This window comes from Cupressus sempervirens, chromosome 11, assembly GCF_028749045.1.
Source record: "Cupressus sempervirens isolate cs-2001-9-10 chromosome 11, ASM2874904v1, whole genome shotgun sequence".
NCBI lineage: Eukaryota > Viridiplantae > Streptophyta > Pinopsida > Cupressales > Cupressaceae > Cupressus > Cupressus sempervirens.
Window position 1 is genome coordinate 5,480,011 of NC_143128.1, and position 26,439 is coordinate 5,506,449.

A 26,439-nucleotide genomic window follows, 5' to 3' on the forward strand; every position below is an offset into this window, starting at 1 on the left:
GAGAGAGTAGGGGTGGAAAAGAGAGAGTACGGGATGGGAGAGAGAGGAAGTGTGAGAGAGAGAGTAGGGGTGGCAGAGAGAGTATGATATGGGAGAGAGAAATTGAGAGTAGGGAAAGGTAGAGAGAAAGTAGGCTATGGGAGAGGGAGCAAGAGAGGGGGAGAGAGAGAGGAGGATGGGTGTGTGTGTGTGAGAGAAAGTAGGGCATGGAAGAGAGTGTGAGAGTGTCAGAGAGAGTAGGGGTGGCAGAGAGAGAAAGTAGGGGATGGGAGAGGGGTGAAAGAGAGTAGGGTATGGGAGAGAGAGGAACTGAGTGAGAGAGAGTAGGGGTGGAAGAGAGAGAGAGTACAAGATGGGAGAGACAGATCGAGAGTAGGGAATGGGGGAGAGAGAGTAGGCAGTGGGAGATGAAGTGGGAGAGGGAGAGTGAGAGAGAGAAGAGGATGGGAGTGTGTGTGTGAGAGAGAGTAGGGGATAGGAGAGGGGAGAGAGAGGTGGGATGGGTATGTGTGTGAAAGAGAGAGAGTAGGGGATGGAAGAGGGGAGAGAGAGGGTAGCTTGAGAGAGAGATAGAGTAGCCTAAGAGAGAGAGAGAGAGAGAGAGTAGGCAGTGGGAGAGGGAGAGAGAGGGGGAATGAGAGTGTGTAAGAGAGAGAGTAGGGAATGAGAGAGTGTGTGAGAGAGAATAGGGGTGGTAGAGAGAGTAGGGGATGGGAGAGAGAGTAGAGAGGGCGAGAGAGAGTACGTGGTGGGAGGAGTGGGAGAGGGAAAGAGAGGGGGGATGGGAGTGTGTGTCTATGAAAGGGAGAGAGTAGGGGATGGGAGAAGGGAGAGAGAGTAGGGGATGGGAGAGAGAGTGAGAGAGAGAGTAGGTGGTGGGAGAGGGAGTGGGAGATGGAGAGAGAGAGGGGGGATGTGAGTGTGTATAAGAGAGAGAGTAGGGGATGAGAGAGAGAGAGTAGGGGGTGGTAGAGAGAGAGTACAATATGGGAGAGAGAGTGAGAGTAGGGGATGGGAGAGAGTGTGAGAGAGGGAGAGTAGGGGGTGGTAGAGAGAGAGTAGGGGATGGGAGAGAGAGAGAGTAGGTAGTGGGAGAGGGAGTGGGAGAGGGAGAGTGAGAGAGAGAGTAGGGGATGGGAGAGGGGAAAGAAAGTAGGGAATGGGAGATGAGAGAGAGGGGGGATGGGAGTGTGTGTATGTGTGTGAAAGAGAGAGAGTAGGGGATGGGAGAGGGGAGAGAGATTGGGAGAGGGAGAGAGAGGGGGGATGGGAATGTGTGTAAGAGAGAGTAGGGGATGGGAGAGAGTGTGAGAATGTGAGAGAGAGAGTAGGAGGTGGCAAAGAGAGAGTAGAGAGGGAGAGAGTGAGATTTTGTGTGTGTGTGTGTGAGAGAGAGAGAGATAGATAGATAGAGAGAGAGAGAGGGGGGGGGGGAGAGTGAGTGAGAGATTAGGGGATGGGAGAGAAGAGAGAGAGAAAGAGATGGGGATGGGTGTGTGTGTGTGAAAGAAATAGAGTAGGGGATGAGAGATGGGAGAGAGAGTAGGCTATGGGAGAGGGAGTGGGAGAGGGAGAAGAGAGAGGGGGGATGAGAGTGTATGTAAGAGAGAGAGAGTAGGGGATGGGAGAGTGTGTGAGAGAGAGTAGGGGTGGAAAAGAGGGAGTAAGGGATGGGAGATAGAGAGTGAGAGTAGGGGATGAGAGAGAGAGAGAGAGTAGAGAGGGAGAGAGTGAGAGAGAGACAATAGGTAGTGGGAGAGGGAGAGAGAGAGAGAGAGGGGGATGGGAGTGTGTGTGAGAGATATAGAGAGTAGGGGATTGGAGAGGAGAGAGAGGGGGGATGAGAGTGTGTGGGTGTGTGAAAGAGAGAGAGTATGGGATGGGAGAGGGGAGAGAGAGATAGTAGCTCGAGAGAGAGAGAATAGGGGATGGGAGAGAGAGAGTAGGTGGTGGGAGAGGAAATGGGAGAGGGAGAGGGAGAGGGGGGATGGGAATGTGTGTAAGAGAGAGAGTGAGAGTAGGGGATGGGAGAGAGAGTGAGAGTGGGGGATGGGAGAGAGAGAGTAGAGAGGGAGAGAGAATGAGAGAGAGAGATAGTAGGTGGTGGGAGAGAGAATGGGAGAGGGAGAGAGAGGGAGGATGGGAGTGTGTGAGAGAGATCTAGAGAGTTGGGGATGGGAGAGGAGAGAGAGGGGGGATGGGAGTGTGTGTGTGTGTGTGAAAGAGAGAGTAGGGGATGGGAGGGGGGAGAGAGAGTACCCCAAGAGAGAGAGTGAGAGAGAGAGAGAGAGAGTAGCAACTGGGAGAGAGAGAGTAGGTGGTGGGAGAGGGAGTTGGAGAGGGAGAGAGAGGGGGATTAGAGTGTGTGTAAGAGAGAGTAGGGGATGGGAGAGAGTGTGAGAGTGTGTGAGAGAGTAGGGGGTGGCAGAGAGAGAATGGGATGGGAGAGAGAGAGTGATTACGGGATAGGAGAGAGAGTAGGTAGTGGGAGAGGGAGAGTGAGAAAGAGAGAGGAGGATGAGAGTGTGTGAGTGAGAGAGAGAGAGTAGGGGATGAGAGAGGGGAGAGAGAGTACCCCAAGAGAGAGAGAGAGAGTAAGGGATAGGAGAGAGAGTAGGCAATGAGAGAGGGATTAGGAGAGGGAGAGAAAGAGAGAGTAGGGGATGGGAGAGGAGAGAGAGTGAGAGAGTACGGGATGGGAGAGAGAGAGAGAGTAGGAAGTGGGAGAGGGAGTAGGAGAAGGAGAGTGAGAGAGAGAGAGTAGGGGATGGGAGTGGAGAGAGAGTGAGAGAGAGTAAGAAGAGAGAGAGAGTAGGGGATGGGAGAGGGGAGAGAGAGTAGGGGATGGGAGAGAGAGAGTAGGTAGTGGGAGAGGGAGAGCAAGAGAGAGTAGGGGATGGGAGAGTAGAGAGTGAGAGAGAGTAGGGGATGGGAGAGGAGAGAGAGTGAGGGACATTAGGGGATGGGAGAGGAGAGAGAGTGAGAGAGTAGGGGATGTGGGAGAGAGAGAGTGAGAGAGTAGGCAATGGGAGAGGGAGTAGGAGAGCGAGAGCGAGAGAGAGAGAGAGTAGGGGATGGGAGAGGAGAGAGAGTGAGAGAGAGTAAGGGATCGAAGAGGAGAGAAAGAGTAGGGAGAGAGAGAGTAGGGGATGGGGGATGGTGGGCTAGGGAGAGATTTATTTTTACATAGTGCATATGCACTATAGTGTGTATATGCACACACTATGTGAAATCACCAAAAAATGGTCATAAAGAAAGTTTGGGTCCTTGCTGATCCATATTCTACTTTTGTTGTTGTTGTGCATTCTATTGTTCTGATAGAAAACATGGGTTTCAAGCTGTTGGAAGTTAAAAAACACTATTTGAAGAGTTTTTGAAGCTAGCAAACATCAAATTCAATCATTGGATATGCTATTTGAAGGCTTTTTGAATATTCTTTCTATAGAAAAGGTTAGTGTAGTCCTTTTTAAATATTGTTTGTTGATATATAGAGACAAATTTGATTATGATTTGACATGTTTAATATATAGTGAATTCATTGAATTTTTTATGTTTAAATGAATTATTATTTAGAAATGGTTAGAAATTTGGAAAGTTGTTTGATATATATTTTGCATTCATTGAAATAATTGTAATTTTAATATTTATTTGAATCATTTGTAATTTATAAATTGTAAGTAATTTAGATGTTTGAATAATTTGACATATACAAATCATCATCATGCCAAGGAAGAAACCAAAAACTCAAAGAAAAGAAGAGAGGGAGGTAGATTTGGCAATTAAAAGAGATGAAATGAAACTACTACATGAAGAAAGAAAATTGTAAAGCAATAATGAAGAATTGACTTTTGAAGAGGAACAAGAACCACCGATACAAAGAAAGAAAGAGGAAGAATTGGAAAGACAAAGAGAATGAATGAGACTGTTATGCTCAAAAAAATAATTAAATTGTGAAGCTACACCATCTTCCAATATTGGAGTCATATCATCCTCTCATGTTGAAGAGACACTAATTTGTAGATCTGATGATGTACACATTCCATCATGTCATGTTGAAGGCACAACATCAACATATCAAGTAGGTGATATTTCATCTTTTGCATCTTATTGCCAAGGCACATCATCTTTAGTTCAAGGTACACAAAATACTCAACCTTATGTTGATGTTCAAAATATTGAGGGAATGGAAGATATTATAATACCTTCTAGAATTCATTTTAGAAGACCAAAATATTTGATTGATATTGATACTAACATTTTGAAATCAATGCCTGACAAGATTAGCAAGTGTACTTGTCAAAGAAAAGTTAATTGTATGTGGAGATTATTCTTTGAAGAATTAAATATTATAGGTCAATGCCAATTATTTGTTGAAATGATGATGAATTTGAGATTTAGGCCTATCATGAAGAGCCTTGGGCTAAGAAAAATGGACGATTCAAATGAAAAAAGTATTGTAAAGAATCTAATGAGTGCTTATGAAAAAGTGGGTTCTAAATCATGCATAAAAGATAGTAATATCACAAGATGAGTACTTACATTGACAATAGTAAGTACTATTGTCACTTAGGTTTGCACCTTTGTCCAAGGCCTATGCACGAGGACAACCTAGTGAAACATGGAAACAACCTCCAAGTTGTGGGACCTGAACTGCGAGGTTGAGTCTCTAGAGAAGGCCGGATTCCTCTTACTATCAGAGCACACCTAACTGCTCTTGGAGAGGATAATGGAGAAGGAGAGCACGAAAGAAAATCTACCTAGTCTAATCTAAAGAGGTGATGCACCAAAATAGAGTGTTCAGACTCATTTCTGCCCACATATGCACTACTGAACCAAGATAACATTCAAAAGACATACACACCCAGACTTATGTCAATCAACAACCACATACAGATCAGGAAACCAAATTGAATAACACAGGGAAAAGGATTTCACTTATATATTATTCAATAGGCTGAAAATAGATACAGTATGCAGGCCACAACTCTCAACAATAGACCAATGAGAGGCAAGATGGATGCACACACACATTGATGGTTGAAGGAGATGATATAGAATGTTATATAGCTCAGAGACAAATGGAATTTTACATTGCAGATCTGCGAGCAGTAGCAGAGAAATTAGAAAAGGATTCCCCCTAAGAAAAGATCACAAAATTGCCTTTATAGCTCAGGCATAACTAAAGATTTTTTGCATTACATTTACTTCTTAACTACTGGCATTAATTTCTCACCCTAAAAATTTGATCAAAGATCTGGTGGTTTTAAGTACCAAAATCTGATATTCCTTTGAGAAAGAGCCTAGAGAAGATAGAACGGTGCCAGAAAACATCCCCTGACATAGTAGATAGATCTGTAATGGTGGTAGAATTTCCTTGCACTTTGCATTCACTTCCAAGTCAGTGGCATTGATCATAGGATCAAAATCTCGCGGTAAAAACTTGATTCATTATTTTTGGCTCATGAATTATCGAGGTCAAAGCAAGTCAAATAGTTCCTTATGTACCAACAAGGCCACGTGGGCCAATCGCTTCTTTCTGTTCTGCCACCTGGGAAGTCCTCCATGGTTGACCTTCCCTTATTGAACTAACCATGCCACCCTCAAACTATTATCATTAACTTTGGTGATCACACAACCACCAGCGGCTAATCGCCAACCTTGGCCGAGCCAGCGAGACACATGTTAGCAAGACACTATGTCGCTATGGTAAATATCGCACAACTTCACCATAGCCAAACAACACCTTCCGTAGATCTGCTCTGATCTGATGATTGTGAAGACTTGTCATGCTCCGTGCTATCCTTACCCTAGACCCATCATATCTAGTGCCACCTCAGCAATCGTACCATGCTCGATTTTCACCTAGCATACTTTGGTGAGACCTGGCCCTTCTGATCCACATGGCGGATGGGCATTATGTCACTATAGTAAAGATCACACAACTTCACCATAGAAACATGGTGTCATGTGTCAATTTGAAATGATCTGGTAGTTATGAGTGACCCAAACCCTTTACTACACTGACTACATGAAAATATGGTCCCACCAGGACACATGGAACCCAGGCACTATGTCGTTGTTGATATCTCTCGAGCAATTCCTCATAGCATGATGGCGCCCATCGTAGATCAATCTCAACCTGATGATCATAACCACCTTGTACTTTGCACATCCCCTAAAAATTGATGGGCCCGTGAAGCACATATGCCCTGACTCATACACTTGGCACCTCCCTATTAGCCTTTGAAGCATCAACCTAGTAGACCCAAGACTTTTACCCCATAGAGTGGCCATGTGTCAACTAAGTGCCATGTCGCTATGAGGAAATCGAGGCCAAATCCCCATAGCACCATAGTGCCCAATGATGACATGTCTTTTGACCTGTACGTGTCTTTCAATGATTTGCCACCATAGAACCAGACCCCGCCAACTGGACAGATGAGGTACAAATTGGGACCCAACCACTTTCCTGAAGCTCTTGTTGTGGTGAATTTTCTGACCTGCCAAACTTTGCCCACCGAACACTAGGACTCACCGTAGACCACCCTCTAGCTGGTCAGGCGCTATGTCACTATGAAGATTTTCTGGCCAACACATGATAGCGACATAGCACCCATAGTGCCGTTGAACTTTTTTGACTTGCCAAAACATGTTGCTCGGCCTGTTGGACCCACTAAACACGTGTCATAAGGGTGCCATGTCCCAAACATAAATCTCACGCAGCTTCCGATGGTGAGATAGCGCCAACCGTAGATCTTCCTAGGATATGATGGCAGAGAACTTGCAGGCTGCCAAAAATATGTTATAAGGTTTGAAGCTTGGTATTTTAATATTTCCATGAGTATTGGACTATGGACATTTCAAAGGCGGGAAGAGCGAATATGAATTATGAATTTTGGCAAGAAGATCAAAATACAACATTTCTGGCGACTCATAGGGGGCATGAGCCTGCTCAATGCATGACCAGTGCCTGCAAAAAATCCATTGGGCCATGGAGTCAAAAAAGTATGAATCTAAGAACTACAAAACCCTAACGCCTCTGCGAGGAGATCAAAACATTGAAAACCCTAGCTCTGCTTCTACAACCTCAAAACTGTCAAAAATTCGTACGCTAGCAACTCAAAGAGAGAACCATGTGCACACACACTTATTGAAAAGTAGGAAACAATAAAAAAGAAACTAAATTACTCATGTACAGGGATCCACAAATTTTCAGAAATAGGGCTTCAGATAGATCCCATTGACTGGAAGGGACAAAATTTCACCATTTGGCCTGCTTAGCTGGAATGCGTTAGCCTGTTTGCAACTAGCAATTAGAAAGGGGCCACTCCATAGTGCATCAAATTTGGAATGTCTTCCTGGTTTTGCCCTATCTGCATCCCACTTTAGAACTAAATCTCCTTCTCTGAAGGTTCTGACCCTAGTTTTCTTATCAAAACTCCTTTTCATCTGCTGCTAATGCATCTCTAGGGTCTGCTTAGCCTTATTTCTCTTTTCTTCTAGTTCAATCAGCTCTGCCATTCTTACTGACATGGCATTATCTTCAATCAATTCCAACTGATGAGCCAACTCCAAGGATGGGAATTCCAATAAAATTGGGAGTCTGGCCTCCCTACCATATACCAGCACAAAAGGTGAATTCCCAATAGATCTCTCGGGTGTTATCCTATCAGCCCATAGAGCAGTTCTTAATTTCTTATGCCAGACCCTCTAATTGTCTTCTATTGTCTTCTTCATGATTTTGATCAGATTCTTGTTGGAAGACTCAGCCAAACCATTACCCTGGGGATAGTAATTTGATGATGTGCTCAGGTAAATATTGTGATTCATTGCCCATGCACAAATTTGGGTTCCAACAAAAGACTTAGCATTGTTCGAGATGATAGTAGAAGGGGCACCAAACCTAGATACAATCCCATCAAGGAATTCAACAACTGATGGTTATGTGGCATCCTTCAAGGCAACTACCTCTTTCCATCTAGTGAAATAATCAGTAGCAGCCAAAATCCATTTATGACCTACACTAAATGGAGGATTAATGGGGCCTATAAAATCCAACCCCCATTGGGTAAAGGGCTGATCTAGCTAAATAGGATGAAGGGGGAGAGTTGTAAGCCTCTGTTTTCCTGAAAAGAAAGCACACTTCTCACATTTTCTCACAAATCCATAACAATCATGGAACAGAGATGGCCAATAATAACCAGCCCTCATGATCTTCATGGTAGTTGTTCTTGCAGAGAAATGGCCACCATCAGGGCCATCATGAAGTTCCTTAATCATCCTCTCAGCCTGATCCACTTCAATGCATCTCAATAGGGTCCCATTAAAATCTCTTCTGAATAGGCTACCATCAATTACAACATACGGAATGGATTGTAGTCTATATTATCTTCTTTTAGCTTTGTCCAATCCCTGAGAGTATCCACTCCCTGATAAGAAGTTCTTCATTTCATTTATCTAGCTCCTTGGACCATTAACATTTCCTTCCTCCTGCTGCTCTGTTATTACCATATCAGCCTCTTCATCTAAATCCTAGCCTGATAACATTTGTTTGCACAATCCTCTCCCTCTTACGAGCTTGGTAATCTGAATATCAAAATCATATTCCATTACCCTAGTGATCCATCTAGCTCTCTTTTCATTGATATCTTTTCTTAACAGGAAGTCTTTTACACTGGCATGGGGCACAAACAAATTGATCCTATTGTGGGATAAGACGTGCTTAAATTTCTTCAAGGCTCTGATGACCACAAGGGCCTGCTTCTCAACAAAGCTGTACTTATCTTCATATTCCTTGAGCCCTTCACTAAAGAAAGCTTGGGCTGCTCCTCATCCTTGTCATTTGTTTGAGTCAAGACAGTAGAGATACTTGACTCACCACCTAGAGTTTAGAGGATGAAATCTTTTTCAAAATTTGGGTTCATGAGAGTAGGGGCTAAGGCTATGGCTATCTTGATTTCTTCAAAACTCTCCTTCCCTTCCTTGGTCCATGAGAAGACCATACCTTTCTTAAGCATAGTTGTAAGGGGTTTCACCATGGTAGCAAAATTTGGAATAAACCTTCTTACAAAATTTATCCTACCAAGGAAACTTTGCAGCCCCTTCTTTTGTTTAGGAAGAGGAAGGGAAAGTATTGCCTTTGTTCTTTCTGGATCAATGGTCAACCCCTCCTTAGATACAATGTGTCCCGATAATTTTCCTTGGGTTGTAGGAAAGACACACTTGACTGCGTTAAGGGAAACCCTAAACTCTCTACATCTTAGAAATTCTTTTCTTAGATGATCAAAGTGATCATCTACATTTTTTGAATACACAGTTATATCATCAAGGTATACTAAGACAAATTTGTCAATTAATTTTTTTAAGGCCATCTCCATTGCCTTCTGAAATGTAGCACCTCCATTTGTTAGTCCAAATGGCATCTTGCAATAAGCATAGGTGCCCCACTTAATTGTCAATGGTGTCTTATGTCGGTCAGATTCTTTAACCAACACCTGGTTATAACCAGAGAATCCATCAAGAAAAGAGAATCTCCTTGACCCACTGACCTTGGATAGAATTTTCTCCATGGAAGGGAGAGGATGGTGATCCTTAAGGGAAGCCTAATTAAGATCCCTAAAGTCCACACACAGTCTAATTTCTCCATATTTTTTCCTTATAGGGACAAGGTTAGCTACCCATGATGAGTGTTTGATAGGAAATATTATATTAGCCTCTATCAACTTGGATAGTTCTTTTCTCATTAGAGGCTCAATCTTAGGATTCACTGGCCTTTGTTTTTGCCTTACTGGTTTGGCCTTATCAATTAAATCTATGGTATGTTTAAACAAACTAGGATCAAACCCTTTTAAATCATCATATGTCCAAGCAAATACATCATTAAATTCTTGACATAGATGAATGAAGTTTTCTTGCTCAGTTTCGAAACATAACTTCCCCATATTAGGAGATTTTCCATCAACAATTGTAACTGGGGCATGATCATCCTTTTTTGTAGCTAGATTCATTCCTTTGCCTCTTGTTTGATCATCAGGATTAAAGACACTCTCCAAAGTAATGAGACCCTTGGGCAACTTGTTAGAACTGAGATGAATGATCTGATCACCATACTGATCTTGCAGTCTTGACTAGTTTTTGTCTAAGAATTTTGCCTCATTCTACAAGAAACTCACAATTTTCTCATCAGAATCAAACACCTGCCAATGAGTGTTGTTGTCAGGGATGGCAGGCCTCACTACCACCTTTATTTGTTGCTTCTTTTCTTCCTCAAGATTCCCTAGTACATCATAACTTGCACCCACTATTGCAAGTCTATCAGCATGTTTATTTTCTTTCCTAGGAATACTTTGAATATTAAATGTGTTGAAGCCCTCAAGAAAATCCCAGACTCTATGTTTGTAAGACTTGAGCAGGCCATTTTTGGTGATATTCCAGTTTCTCACTTGGTTAACTACCAACTCACTATCCCCACATACTCTCAAGGCTTGAATTCCTCTCTTTTGGGCAAGTAAGAGACCTTGAATCAAAGATTCATACTCGGCCACATTATTGGTGCAACTGAATTGGAGCCTAAAGGAGAAGTAGTATCATATTTGTGCAGGAGAGATCAACATAACACCAGCGCCTGATCCATTTCTATTCCTTGAGCCATCAAAGTACATAATCCATGTTCCATTTATATCATCATTAGTCCCAACAAGATCAATAACTTGAGCATCTTTCTCTATTATGCAATATGTACTAAGGCTTGTCTCAAGAGTCTCTAACATAGGCTCAAACTGATATGCATTTGCCCACTCATCCAAGAAGAAATCAGGAATCTTCACTATGGAAGTGGCAGGCTCACTTACTATGTCATTTTCATCCATCTCTAGAATAGGGCAATTCATGTTGATGGAATTGGGGGTATAAGATTCAGTGTGATGAAGGGCTTGAGGTTTTCCTCTAATGGAGGCATTGGCTCCATATCTGGTCTTAAATGACATATATGACCAATAAGAAGATATGAATCCACCAATTTGAGCAGTGAAGTCTCTTGAAAGATAGATAGCAAAATAGGGCTTGACTTTAGCAATAGATATGTCTAGAATCATAGTGCAACCAGGGCATGCATGTAGGGCCATCTCCACATTCCTAAGGATACCCACAGTTTTGATGGTAATACCATCTAATTGTAACACATCCCTAACAATAAGTTCATATTTCATTCCTAAAGCATCAACGGCACACCTAGGCATTACTGAGCTACTAGCCCCTGAATCTATCATGCAATTGTGAACTAATTTTCCCCCTATAATTAGAGAAACATAGAATGGAGGAGGTCTAACCTTTTTATTTGTCTCCACATTCCCTGCTGGTTGTATAAGACTTATGCCACTCTCCATGATGGATGGCTGATCCTTGGGTTCAATCTTCTCTAATTCTATCTGCAACATCCTCTTCTGCATTGGTATGGTAACAACAACATCCTACATAGAAATATTCACATTGGTCTTCTTCATTTGCTCTACCACACCGAATGGTGTGTTATGAACTTTGGTAGGAACTTTGGGAGCTGCACTTATAAGAGGTTGAGATGGGGCAACATAAGGATCACTTGCATCTTTCTTTCTAGAATCTTGCTTTTGCTGCTATGAGGTACTTGTTTGTTCATTTTCTGCTTGTATATGAGGTGTAGCACTTGAAGTTGAGGCCTGCTTTGGAGAAGGAGGGGCAGAATGTTCCATAGCTCTCCTCTTACTTCTTGTGTTATGAGAAAAAAAATCCTAGTTTACATTACAATGCTCCCCAATCTAATGATTCATGAACGAGAAATCATCACGTCCTTGAATATATGAGGCCTCCTTGGGATGATCCTCCTTGTATGATTGCTTTGCTACAGGTTCTTGGTAAATTAGGGCCAAATAAGATTCTGCCTTCTAGCACATGCAATAGGTATAAGAATAGTTGTAGGAAGGACAAAAATCTTGATCTTGGGCCAAGTTATTTTGAGGGACTATAGCTCTGTTCTAATTTGAGCTTGAAGCAGAAGCATGACTATTTTGTCAACCTTAATCAAAAGAGCTATTCCACTGATTAGGAGGCCTACCACCATTTGGAGCTTAATATTGCAATTGGAGAGGTTTGTCACCTTGAGCCTGTTGCCTTTCCAGGGCCACCATCTTGTTACTCATTTTTTGTATCATGGAGAAACTATCCTCTAATCTCTTTCCTTGGTCCTTCAACTCCCTCCCCTGCTCTTGCAATTTTTTATCCAAGGTCTTCTCTCTTTTATTTGTATTCAGCACTAGACCTTGGAGCATCTCTTTGAGTTCATCTATCCCATTTGAGGATGTGGAAGATTGAGGGACTGGAGGAAGGGCTTATGATATAGAAGTTGTAGGAAGAGGGGCCATTGCTGGTTAGTGGTTGGGAACATCAAGAAAGAAAGGCATAGGGGGCCTTGGAGCCAACTTTCCTCCCTGTATCAGGATGTTCTCAACTTTTATCGCTATCTCATAAGCATTAGGCAAGGTATCTCCTCCCATAGTTTGGATTGTGGTAGCAATATCACTGTTAAAAGCTATAAGGTAATGCAAGAAGGCATTACCAGGGGTAGGTTTCACTATAGTAGGTATTATATCCCATGTCTTTTGAAATCTATAATTAAAATCAGTCATACATTCATGGGGGACCCTTTTTATAGTAGTCAACTACTCTAAAAGTGAAAGATGGTCACTTCTATCCTCAAAATGTTTGCATAACCTTGCTCCTAGTCCATCCCAATTGGTTATAGAACCATGAGCTAAGCCTCTATACCACTGTAATGCTTTCCCTTTTAAAGATGAGGCTAGAAGTTTGACAACAACATCATCCTCTATGATACCATGAATATTACAGACATTTGCTACTTCCTGGATATGCTCTAAAGGGGAGATGGAAGTTTCACTAGTAAAATTAGGTATGCTCTTTAGTGCAGATACTGGTATATCATGTCTTTGGGCTAAAAATAGAGGACTTCCACCATTAAAGGTGGCAAAATCATGGACTCTTGGCTGTGCCATGTAAACAAGTGTTCTATTGATGAGTGTTGATGGAAATCTAGGCTAAGTTCAAGCAACAGGAGGAGTAGAGACAGATCTTACAGGTATATTGACTATTATTACACCCCTAACTAATGATAATGAATTTCTAGTCCTCCTTCTTCTAGGATTTGTAAGAGAAAGCTCTTGATATTGAAATTTACCTCTAGAAGATGCCCTTGTTTCAGCTTTGGGCATGAATTGCTGCAACTTTGGCCTAGAACCAGATTTGTTGATGTTCAGAGTCACCAAGTGCTTTGAAGAATCAACCTCTTGAAGGCTTGGATACTAAAGCCAGCACTACCTCTTCAGCATTAATCTCTGAAACTCTTTCTTCTTGACACCAGTAGACTTTAAATTTTGTTTGAAAAAGTGTCCACCGGATGTGCCAAAAACTGTTGCCACTTAGGTTTGCACCCTTGTACAAGGCCTATGCGCGAGGACGACCTAGTGAAACATGGAAAAAACCTCCAAGATGTGGGACTTGAACTGCAAGGTTGAGTCTCTGGAGAAGGCCGACTTCCTCTTACCATCAGGGCACACCTAACTGCTCTTGGAGAGCAAAAGGGAGAAGGAGAGCATGAAAGAAAATCTACCTAGTCTAATCTAAGAAGGTGATGCACCAAAATAGAGTGTTCAGACTCATTTCTACCCACATATCCACTACTGAACCAAGATAACATTCAAAAGACATACACACCCAGACTTATGTCAATCAACAACCACATACAGATCAGGAAAGCAAATTGAATAACACAAGGAAAAGGATTTCACTTATATATTATCCAATAGGCCGAAAATAGATATAGTATGCAGGCCACAGATCTCAACAATACACCAATGAGAGGCAAGATGGATGCACACACACATTGATCGCTGAAGAAGATGATACAGAATGTTATACAGCTTAGAGACAAAGGGAATTTTACACTACAGATCTGCAAGTAGTAGTAGAGAAATCAGAAAAGGAGTCCTGCTAAGAAAAGATCACAAAATTGCCGTTATAGCTCAGGCATAACTAAAGATTTTTTGCATTACATTTACTTCTCAACTACTGGTATTAACTTCTCACCCTGAAAATTTGATAAAAAATTTGGTGGTTTTAAGTACCAAAATCTGATATTCCTTTGAGAAAGAGCCTAGAGAAGATAGAACGGCACCAGAAAACATCCCTTGACATAGTAGATAGATCTGTAATGGTGGTAGAATGTCCTTGCACTTTGCATTCACTTCTTAGTCGGTGGCATTGATCATAGGATCGAAATCTCACGGTAAAAACTTGATTCATTATTTCTAGCTCATGAATTTGTGAGGTCAAAGCAAGTCAAATAGTTCGTTATGTACCAACTGGGCCATGTGGGCCAATCGCTTCTTTTTGTTCTAGCACCTGGAAGTCCTCTGTGGTTGACCTTCCTTTATTGAACTAACCGTGCCACCCTCAAATTGTTATCATTAACTGCGACGATCACACAACTGCTAGCCGCTAACCGCCAACCTTGGTTGAGCCAGTGAGACACGTATCAGAAAGATGCTATGTTGCTATGGTAAAGATCGCACAACTTCACCATAGCAAGACAACGCCTTCTATTGATCTGCTTTGATCTGACGATCGTGAAGACTCTTCATGCTCCATGCTGTCCTTACCCCGAGCCCATCATATTTGGCACCACCTCAGCAACCACACCATGCTTGAATGACACCTGATGTACTTTGGTGAGACCTGGTCCTACTAGTCCATGTGGTGAATGGGCGTTATGTCGCTACAGTAAATATTGCACAACTTCACCATAGCGACATGGTTTCATCTGTCAATTTGAACTAATCTAGCGATTACGAGCGACCCAAACCCTTTACTATGCTAACTACATGAAAATATGGTCCCACCAGGACATGTGGCACCCAAGCACTATGTCATTTTTGATATCTCTCAAGAAATTCCTCATAGCGTGATGCCGCCCACCGTAGATCAATCTCAATCTGATGATCAGATCCACCTCATACTCTACACATCCCCTAAAAATTGATGGGCTTGTGAACCACATATGCCCTGACTCATACACTTGGCACCTCCCTATTGGCCTTCGAAGCATCAACCTAGAAGACCTAAGACTTTGACCCCACAGAGTGGCCACGTGTTAACTAAGTGCCATGTCGCTATGAGGAAATCAAGGCCAAATCCCCATTGCGCCATAGTGCCCAATGATGACATGTCTTTTGATCTATACGTGTCTTTCAATGATTCGCTACCATGGCATCAAACCCTGCCAACTGGGAAAATGAGGTACAAAATGGGATCCAACCACTTGCCTGAAGCTCTCACCATGGTGACTTTTCTAACCCGCCAAACTTTTCCCGCCGAACACTGGGACTCACCGTAGAACACCCTCCAGCCGGGCGGGCGCTATGTCGCTATGAAGATTTTTTGGCCAACACACGATAGCGACATAACACCCACGGTGCCGTAGAACTTTTTTGACATGCCAAAACATGATGCCCGGCCCATTGGACCCACCGGACACATGTCATCAAGGTTCCATGTCGTGAACATAAATCTCGTGCAGCTTCTGATGGTGAGATAGCGCCAACCGTAGATCTTCCTTAGATCTGACAGTACAGAACTTGCGGGCCACAAAAAATATGTTATAAGGTTCGAAGCTTGGTATTTTAATATTTCCACGGGTATCGGACTATGGACATTTCAAAGGCATGAAGGGCTAATATGAATTATGAATTTTGGTGGGAAGATCAAAATACAACAAGTACCCAAATGAAGAAAGCTTGACTCATGAGAAAGACAAGAAAAATATTGAAAATTGGTAAAGGTACTCTAAGGAGATCCATGCTAAGGCATGAGAGATTGGAAGATCCAACAAAAAATGAGTTATGAACATTTAGTATTAGACTACCACAAAAGGATAAAGAAATTAGTGAAGCTTTGAAATCATTGATCGAAGATTTTTGGAAAAATAACACATGTTTCCCCTAATCAAAGAGATGTTGTAAGAAGGAGGATTGGAAGCCAAAATTGCGACCCACATGCGAAAAAAATTTTGGACTCAACTCAAACATAATTTTTGGCAAAATTTATTGGTATGTATCCTCAAATTTAAATAAGTCAAAGATTTTTTGAGATGATTAAACCTTTTTATGTGAAGATAAATCACACGCACACAACTTGTTGTTGTAGGATACATATTGAATTTTCTAACCACTTTGATGTTTCTAGGCATATATGTGTGTTTTGCATTCTAAGTTTGTTTTGCAGGATTGTGAGATGAATGAGCCACCAAGATCTTCAAGGGAATTCATATCCAATATTTTATGTGAAATAGGGGATAGCCAAATTTTTTAAAAGACATCATGCTTGGATGCTACATGCTTATTTTGTGGTTCTTTGCAACTTTTATCAACTTGTGAACATATGGATAGTACACATTCAATTTTAAATGAAATAATAGATTATGAAAAATTCAAGACAATGAAATATGCTCTAAAAGATGGGAAATAGGGTAACAGATGTGATTTAGTAATTGAAAAGATTCTAGTGTATGAGTTCATGAATATTTTTCGTGAAAAGATTATTTATGAGTATACAAGGCATACATATAGAGCTTGATGTTTGGATTTGCAATTCAAGTTGTGTAAGGATATGTTTCCACTAGATACCATTTTTTTGGTTGTAGATTTCATAGAGAACTACACACTACAACCAAAAAATGAGGTGCAACCAAAGTATTATACTTCTCAACAAGTTTCCATATTTGTTCACATAACATTCATGCATTCACCTACAAGTACAGAGGATGACATGAAGATTTTGAGGGAGTGCCATTTTTACATCAACGATGATCGATCACATTCTATGGAGTTTGTACATGGTTGTTTTCAACTATTTTATGGAGATTTGGTTAACAAGGGCATACCATATCATCAACACATTATTTGGTCAGACCATTGTGCATTTCAATTCAAGAATGCATGGATGTTCTATTGGTTGGGCAGGATGCATAAGTTGTGTAGAATTCAATATATGTGAAATTTCACAAAGGTTGGTCATAAAAAGGGAGATCACGGTGGTACAGACACATGCATCAAAAGAGCCTTAGCTCATGAAGAACTAAAGTACAAAGATGGAGCAATTTTGACATGCAAAATGAGGATTGTTGCACACTAACAAGATCAAGTGAGTTGCACTCTTTTAGAAGCTCGGATGTAGGTCCATGGAGTATCCACACATGAAAAATGGCATGCTATTGTCCATCATGTGTAGAGGAAAATAGGGATGACTATGAGTTGACTGAATGGGTGGACAAATGGCATATACAAGTTTTGGACCTAGTTGACACCTATCATCCCCCACAAGCACTGGAAATGGTAGAGATGGATTCATCTATTGACTTTGACCGCTTTTCTGATCTAGTGCAACCATATATATATATATATATATATATATTTATAATTTCAATATGTAACTTTATAAATTTTACCTAAGCATTTTCTAAATTAATGACCATATTTAATACATTTATCACTGTAGGCCATGTCTTTGCTATTATTGCACCTGAAGATAATGAAGAAGGGACATATTATTATTTGTGTTGTGTCCAAGCCAAACAAAAACTAGATCACTCAATTATAGATGGTGAAGGTTAAGAGTACCATATGTTATGGTCATTATAACTGACACATGACTTAGATGATATTCTATGAAGAACCATAACTTGTGGTTATTCAAGGATTGGAAAATAGAGAGGAAGGTTCTTCATTATTAAAACCTTGTTGTTGCATCAAATGTCCACTTGATAAAATATGGTGGAAAACCACATAATAAGATTCTTTGGAAAGTTTGTGAGTTAGACCATGAGGCAATACTTGAGACATTAAAATGTAGAGAAAATCTAGTAGGTTCATTAGATTGAATAGGGAGAGATGTAGAGAGAGAAAGAGTGGTCGATTGGATCCTTGGTGTCATTATAAGCTAGGATACCAAATTGAACCAAAGGTCAAATTTGAGGAATTTGAGTTATTTTATATGCAATAAGGACTTTGTAGGTCTTTAGATAGATTTAAATGCCTTGGGGTCTTCGGGAAAATATTTAGGTGTCTAAAAGATCAAAAGAAGCTATGAGGAGTTGGAGTTTCCCTTTCTACCATTCCCTCCAAACTCATTGTATTCCTCTACCTTGCTTGTTTCTGCATTGGTATGTTATTTGCATACTGAATGTGGACAATCCCTCACCCAAAACAATGTTGCAACCTCTCCCCCAATACTATCCACATGACAAGGTGGGCATTGTTATTATGTGTAAGTGATTAGATAAGTTTAAATCACAGATTTTATGTTTTGATTTGTTTAAAATCTAGATACATTATTTTAATTTATATTAGATTCTTTAATAGGACCCATTTTTAGATTAGTCATTTGAATAAGAGAAAGTTTAGAATTTTTTGTTTAGATCAAAATGTAATGAAAGAACATGAAAATTGTTAGAATGTGAATGCTTTGTGATGCAAAGTCATGATCGTGTGCATGTAACTAGAAACTTGAAAGTGGCGAAAGCAAGGATATAATGGGAAAAGTTTCCAGGACTCATCAAGCCATTCAGTAAGTCACTTGATCATTGCTAGAAGCTCAAACAAATAATTCTTTGCATTTGGAACATTGTTACCAATAATGATATTATGACTAACATGATTTTATCTTTTATTTGCTTTTCCATCTATAATTATTTCAGATAAACTCTAAAACAAATTTATTTTTGAATCATAAACTTATAAAACATATCTTATAATGCTAGATTGAATTTTGATGTGTTATCATCTAAGATATATATATAAATGTATGAGAATTTTAAATTAGCTAAATCTATTGGGATAAGTGGTATTGTAATAGATGGTTTTAAGATTCATTTGAAGAATATAAAGGGGCATAAGTGATGCATGTCATTAGACAAAAAGTTTTCTTCACTGGAAATGAAATTAGGAGCAGCAAGTGTTGTGAATGGAATGAAGATGAATGGAGTGGAGAAAGAAAATAAATCTTCAGCCAAAAAATCAATTTTTGTGGTGGGAATCAACATTGCTTTTAGCAGTAGAAAATGATGTGATTCAATTCGACGCACTTGGACGCCACAAGATCAACAACTAAACTAAATTAAAACACTTGTAACAATTGTAAGTTTTTAAATTTGAATATTACTATGTCTTGTTTGAAGCCTATGAATAAAATGGGAAATGGGAAATGAGAATGGCAAGGGAAAAGTTGAAGAAGTTGGAGGAGGAGAAGGGGATAGTGATAAGGTTTGTGATTAGGCACAATGCTACACTAGGTGGAATTTTGGATCATGTAATTGAAGAATAAGATGTAGAGCATAATTATTTCCTTAGACTCAAACATGTTGAAGGCTACCATCAGCCCTCAACAAAGACCAAGATCTACTTCTCTACAACACTCACTAAATGGGATGTTGATTTCTATGTTAAAGTTGATGATGACATGCATGCCAATCTAGATACATTATCATCATTCATGGTTTCATCTAAATAGTATATTTTATGTTATAATTTTTTTAGATAGTTCATGTGTTTTTTTTTTGGGTAGAACTTATTTGTTTTTTTCATCAGAGATGGGTAATTCTACATAAAAAGCTAGTGCCATTTTATATGTTGTTTAAAGTTGATATCTATCTTAAAAGTCTAAATCTTTTACATTTCTGTAATATTTTAATCCAAAGATAACTAAGAATTCATTAAGTCTTAAAGAACTAGGTAAAAGTTATTTTAAAAGGTGATAAGTTGGCCTTGTCCTTTGGAAAGTTTGGAAGATTGCCAAGGAAAATTTAATTTTGACCTACTAGGAATTCTAGGCCTAAGTTAGGGATATTGATCCTTTGAAGGTGTTGGGGCCTTTAAATTGCATGAATCCTAGAGGTTTAGTCATAGAAATGATGAATCAAGTCTAATTTTGAAGTCTTGAAACCTTTTTACTTGTTTTCCCTTAATTGGCGTAGTTAAGGGCAAGTGTCCCTAAAGCCATATTTTGATCCAAGTTTTCCAAGAACCCAAGGAAAAGGGAAGCACCATAGGAGGGTGGAGTCCACTTGGATAAGTAAAGGTCATCATTTGGAAAAGGTTGGTAACCAAGATATCATCTTGAAGTGGGTTTGGGTACCCTTAGAGGTTTAAGAACCAAGTGGTAGAAGTAGGCTATGTACTTTGCATCAATAAGGGTCATTAGACCTAGGTGTGATAGCTAGGGTGTAGGAAGTCACAATTTATTTGGAAGAGTCACTAATTGGTCTAAAATTCATAGCATATCTTACCATAGGGCAATGAGCAAGTTAAAGGGTAAGTCTCTAGCTTAGGGAAGGGTCCCTAGCATGGAATTGCTGGGATAACCCATTTAACAAGTTGGAAGTGTTAGAAAATATTTTGAATGTAGTAGAAGTTTGAGTTATATAGGTGAGGATAGAAAAGAGTAAAAAACATATGAAGCAAGTGAATTGAACAATGCACATATTGTTTCATCTTAAATAACAAAGTATATTGAGATTTGACTTTTTTTAAAAGGGTTCAAAGGTAGATTGAAGGTCATCATCAATATTATTTTTGTTTAACATAAGCTTTCAATATGTTGCTCTTGATTTTTGCTTGGTAAGAATTAAGTATAAATCTACAAAAAAATCCATTTGCATTGTGGCTCATGTCTCTTAGTGGTGCAAGAGAACTCTCACATGGAATGATGAAATAAGGGTGTTTGGGCCTCTTAGGTTCACTGTCAACCCTTTTGTGTGGCGCATTAGCAATTTGGGTATATTATGAACTCATTGCTCAATGAGCTCACAAGGGCACAATTTATGTAATTTGAATGAATATACTTATAATCTAGGGTCTAGTAGTTGTGTTGGGTCAATCTAGACTCATTTGAATGGTTAAAATGCCTTTTAGGCACTAAAATGTAAAAAATGCATTAAAAGTTCAAAAGTTGCTATGCAACTTTGCAACTTTTTGCATAACTAAGAAAAACTGCTTCTAATATTTCCTCCAACAATCACAACCTTTCAAATATCATTGTATAAGTTGGGGAAGACCTTCATATATCTATTTTAGGTGGGTGGAAGATATAGTGTACATTTTTGGCATTGAAGTCAATAAAAAGAACTTTATTTTCTGCATTCTAGGCTATTTTTATACATGGTACTGTCATGTATAGATGCCTCAAGATCTATGCTTGGTATGGTTGGATATATTTTTGAATAATATTTATAATGCAATTGATTCGAGGTCTTCAAACACTGTAGAACTCAAGTTATTCCTATTTTAGTGCCGACAACCCAAAATTCAAGGGTTTCAAGGGTTTTGATTGAAATCAAGATATAATGTGAGACTCCACCATAGAAAAATTATGGCCTTTTGTGGAATCCTTGTATTTTTAATGCACTTTAAGATGATTTTTGTTTGAATTGATAAGATGTAGGGAGAAGGAAGAAACATGATGCCCTAGATACATATACCTTGTATGCATCAATACACAAACCTTTTGTCCCAACATTTTAAGGCCTCAACATTCCATATTATGGTCTAGAACTTGGTAATAAACATATTTGAATAATTCCTCAACATCTCCAATTGGTCTCATGTTTTTAGCACATGTTTACATGGTACCTCCTTTGTAAATTTGGCCTAATTAGCCCTTGTGTCTAAATGTTGTCCCCGCGGGTTTTGACAATTTGATTGCTAATGTGATCTTTCCACTTTGGAATCTGATATTATATTAGAAATAGGAATTAATCTTGGTGTTATTCTTTTCTTTTCATGTTGAGCATAAAAGTTGTAGTCCTAAGTCTCATTCCTTGGGCTATAAGGAATCCAAGAGGTTAATGAAGGAACTATGTCCTTTTCTTAATTTAGGGTCTTCAATTCTAGTCGATATGCCTATTCTAATGTAAGAACATAATTTCTTGAGTCTAAATTATTGATTCCATGTCTGGTGTAGGGTTCTTGTATTAAGTAGTATTTGTTGTCAAGGTGCAAGTGTGGGGTCTTGAGCCTTGTTTAGGTTGTCAAACCTTGTTAGGTTGTTCTTGTAGGTTGTACTCTCCCAATCTACCTTGTTAGTACCTTGCCACTTGCATCACTTAGGCCCTTTTGTATGTCTTTTAATTCCCTTGCATTATCTTCATAGTTACTAGTGTATAAGTTGATATTTGAATCTCCACATGTGAATAGTTTGTCTTAGTTCTCATATGTAGTCAAGGTCCTTGACATCAATTAAAAGTCATAAGTTACATGCATTATCAAAATGCAATTGGGTCTCACAAAATTTATTGCAAGATTTCTCATGCCTAAGTGGTTGGCAAACCTTAAGACCCAACCAATAAGCCATCCTTCTATGTTGATAGGCATGTATTATAATCAAGTCTCTAGGAATTGATTGCAAGCTCTTTAAGCATCTTCACATGTCATTGGGTTAAGTCTTGCATCCCTTCAATCTAGTCTTGAAGACCTAATTTCATATCAACCTCTTAACACAATCATAGTTAAGTATTTGAGACTTGACTACATATGAACATGTATTGAACTTACAACTTGTAAGGTAGCTCTAAGACCCAATTACATATTGTATCTCTTCTAAACTTCCAACCAAGTCTTTAGCATATGATTACATATCTTCTTTATAGAAACTTTTAGGCAAAGTGATTTAGAGCAAGATGGGCCCTTACAACTTCTATGAGAAAATACTCTGAACAATGTGTTTTGACAAAGGTTTTTGAATGCAACCTTAAGGCTTAAGCTTCCCAAATTACGTAAATGAATTATCCAAAGACTTCTTAGTAATATAATGGTTTTTAATACCATAATAAACCCCAAATAACTAGTTTTAAAAATACCAAGAGCCTATCTCTAAGGTAAACCAATCATCCCAGCCTACTAGGCTTACAAGCCCCCAATTAGCCCTCAAATGTTGTCGTCTTGCATTTTTCTCCACATTTTTCCATAACATAAAGAAAATACATCAAATATTAGGATACCAATTTTTCTTCTGTATAACATATCAAAAGGTGAGGTATGGTTATTTTGGACCAAGTCTTTTTTGTTACACTATGGGCCACTTTTTAAGCATAAAAACCCCTCCATTTACAAAGGAACTATATGGAATAATTATTCCCCAACCATAAAACTTGGTAAAGTATCTTAATATGACCCTAAAGTGAGTATTCTTCAATTGGATTGAACCCATAAACTTTCTATATGTGCTTTTTATGAAACCCTCACCAAACAAGGCCAAAAACTAGGGCCTCTTCAAATCTAACTAAGAAATCACTCTCAGGACCTGTTACTTGATCCTACACCATGTTTATGATGACTAGTTTTACTATTTTACATAAAACCATGGCCTCCTTTAGGCAGATCTCCCGCTGCTATACCTATGGCATCAAATTTAATGCATTTTTATGCACCCAAGCACTCAAAACTTGTCTAGTTGAATGATCATCTGCATCCTCTAACTATTCCTTACATTAGTATGCATAATTACTTATGATATATTTTAATATTCCATCCCCAAGTCATAATTAGAATAGAAAGGGGATGGTTACATCATTTTTCTTGAAGGAAACTAGTGCAGGGCACCAAGGCAAATGGATAGTGGTCCTAGTTTTGGATTTGGAACATTAATAAGAATGTTGCAATAAGACCAAAATTTAAGGTCAATTGGGCTCTAGGTGCCATTATAAGCCAGAATGTCAAATTGTACAAATGGGTCAAAAATAAGCAATTTTGGTGGTTTTTAAATGCAAATAGGATTTTTGTGATCCTTAGAAGGTTTTAATAGTCATTAGGGTCATTTGGTCAATTCCTAGGTGTATAGGAAGTTAGTTGTCAAAAATTGCAAAAATTGTCAAGCAAAATTGCAAAAATGCTGACAACTTTGAAATATGGTTGCAAAAATGGTTGTATGTTGGCATAGCCATTTGAAATATGGTTATGACCATTGAAGACATAGAGGAAATGTTTAAATATGTTGTACATGGAGAGGACAACATGATGGTACAGACTAGTGAACATTTGCATGAATAAAACTCTGATTTTCTACCATTTTCACTATTTTTCTATGTTGTATAGAACTGTATAGATTGGGGGAAGGGATCAATTGACATGGTTGGATAGCTTGATGAACTAGGCTTCATTTTATTTTGGTTTGAAGGATTTATCTTTTCATTTGTTCAAGTTATTGCCTTTTTTATTCAAGTTGTTTTTTTGGGGGCTAAATTTGAGTGTTTTGGGAAACATGCATGGTTGGAGTTTAATGCCACTTAGAGGAATGCAAGTTAGGGGAGCGTACTTTAATATGGTAGATTTTTAGGCTTGGAGGAGAAGGTTTCATATTTTTACCATCCAACCCTAGGTTGAACATCCCTATGTGTTCAGCCTAGATTTGTAGGAGAAGTGGTGGTTAGACTTCCAAACCAACTAATCTAACCTAGGAAAAGGCTGAAATGGAGATGTGGTATGGGGAGGAAGAGTTCCATGTATTTGTGCTGGTTCTATGAATCCATATCCTAACATTTTCTTTGGAAAGCCAACCTAATTAGGCCTATTAGGTTTGTGAACCAAGTGGGAGTTAGGACATGCTGGAGTAGGTTTAGCCCAAGATATTTTAGAGTCTTCAAGAACCTGGTAAAGGGTATTTAAAAAGAAAATTTGTTTGATACCTAATTTGGAAAGTTTGGAAGTTAGCCATAGAAACTGAAAATTGACCTACTAGGATTTCTAGGATTGATTTTGGGAATTTGGTCTTTTGGGGGTGTTAGAACCCTAAAAGTGCATGAATATTTGTGGTATGAACCTATTGATGTTGGTCCTAGCCTAAGTTTGGAGTTTGAAAATCGGATTTCACAGTTTGCCTTATTTGGCCTAGTTGAGGGCTAGTGTCCCTAAAACCTACAATTGACCCAAGTTTTCTAAGAGCCCCAGAGAAGGGGAAAGACCTTAGAAAAGTGGAGTCCACTTGGAGAGATAGTGGTCAGAATTGGGTAAAGGAAAGTAAGCCTAATTGGCATCTTGCAGTGGGTTGGGTGTTACTAGGCACTTACGAAGCTTTTGGTGAAAGAAGGTTGTAAGCTTTACATTAGAAACAATGTGAAAATGACTATCTACAAAACTTCATCTAAATAAATGAAAACATCAAATTGGACCTAAGTGTGGTAGTATGGGTATTGGATGCCATTTATTGCAAACTTGTAAACACAAAGAGTTTTTTTGCTGCATTTCACCAATCTCACTGTGTCCATGGTCATTGTTCTCTTTTCATTCATGTTTGGGGGTATGTTACTGGTGCATAGCACCAAGGAACTTGGTTTAAATATTTTGGTTTTCATGTTTTTTTTTTTACCTACTTAGGCTAGAATAAACAACCCTTGAATGAGAAGTCCATCGTTGTCAAAGAAAGAAACCATTTTCTATGCTTAAGGCACTTTATTTAATTTATAAGCAAAAGTTGTTGATTAGGGAAATTCAAGATTTTCTAATTTTTTTGGTCAACAAATCCTAGGAATAATTTTTTTTTTATCTAGTTGTAGGTATTTTGGAACCTTTTCCAAGTCCTATACGTGGAATCAAGTGAAAAATGTGGAAATTGCACTTTTTGTGCAAAGTTGCATTGTTGAAAATTGTAAAAGTTGCTCAAATTTGCAACTTAGTGGGAAAAGGGTTATAACTATTAAAATATTGGTTCTAATCATTAAAAAATATATAAGAGATATATATACCTCATTTGTGAGGTCTGGAGGACATTAATATATAGATTGGAAGAAGTTGTAAAGAAAGCAATTTAGTTTTTGAGTCATTTTTACTGTTGTTTCCATGCTGTACAAAATGTATGGAATTTTAGACTAGATGTGATAAATTTTTGAGATAGATCTTTGAATCATCTTTCTTTTTCTTCTAGTCTCATCATTCTACATGTTTTCTAACTCAAGTTATTGTATTTTTAGTGAAACTAGGTTTATAAGACAACATTTTGGTGCACACAGCAAAAATGGGCCTCTAACTACAATTTCCTTGGTTGAAATTTCATGCGCATTTGGGAAATGGTAGTTAGTAGGGTCTTTTTTAGGATTCTAGGGTTTCAATACTAGAGGACGTGTTATGTGAGTTTTCCAATCAATCCCTAGGTCAAGTACCATGAAGGATTTGACCTCTTGTAGCATGTTGATTTGTGAATTGTAGGAGTTTGTGAGTTGGTGAAGTGCCGAGCATTTGGAAATAAGTTATTTTAGTGTTTTCGAACCTTATTGAGCATTGAGTTAATTTTGACAACCCCATTTCCTACTAGTTTCTTTGTAAACCAATCATCTACTTGATTGGGACATGCTTA